Below are 482 nucleotides of genomic sequence, written 5' to 3' on the forward strand. Positions count from 1 at the left end.
GTTGTGCATTTATGTTTATTTTTAAAGTATTTAAATTGCGTCTGGGTTATTTAAAATATACTACTCTTAATTACAAGCAGTAAAAAATAAGATGAATTTTTAATTCGTTGTGCTCCAATTTTAAAATTTTAAAACTCAAACCAAGCAATACATAAGCTTAATAATGCCAGTTATTTTTACTATAAAGTGATTTTTTTTGTATATAGTTTTTCCCAAATGTTGTTAAATTGTTACTTGTTTAGAACAGGAAAAAAACATTAAAACTAAATGCATATCTATTTTTTACATTTCCGTTGTGGTTCTGCTCATTGAACCTGACCCTGCAGTAACTTTCTCATGTTTACCTGCAGACAAAGTGTTGCTTCTCCTTTGTTACCTGCCTGCAGGTGTCATGACCTCATCAGTCCCAACCTCAGGTCAAAGGAAACCTGTTAACACCAGAACCCAGCAGGTTGTGCTGGCCTCAGCCGGGTCCTGACCAC

Source organism: Austrofundulus limnaeus, unplaced genomic scaffold, assembly GCF_001266775.1.
Source record: "Austrofundulus limnaeus strain Quisiro unplaced genomic scaffold, Austrofundulus_limnaeus-1.0 Scaffold432, whole genome shotgun sequence".
NCBI classification, from domain to species: Eukaryota; Metazoa; Chordata; class Actinopteri; order Cyprinodontiformes; family Rivulidae; genus Austrofundulus; species Austrofundulus limnaeus.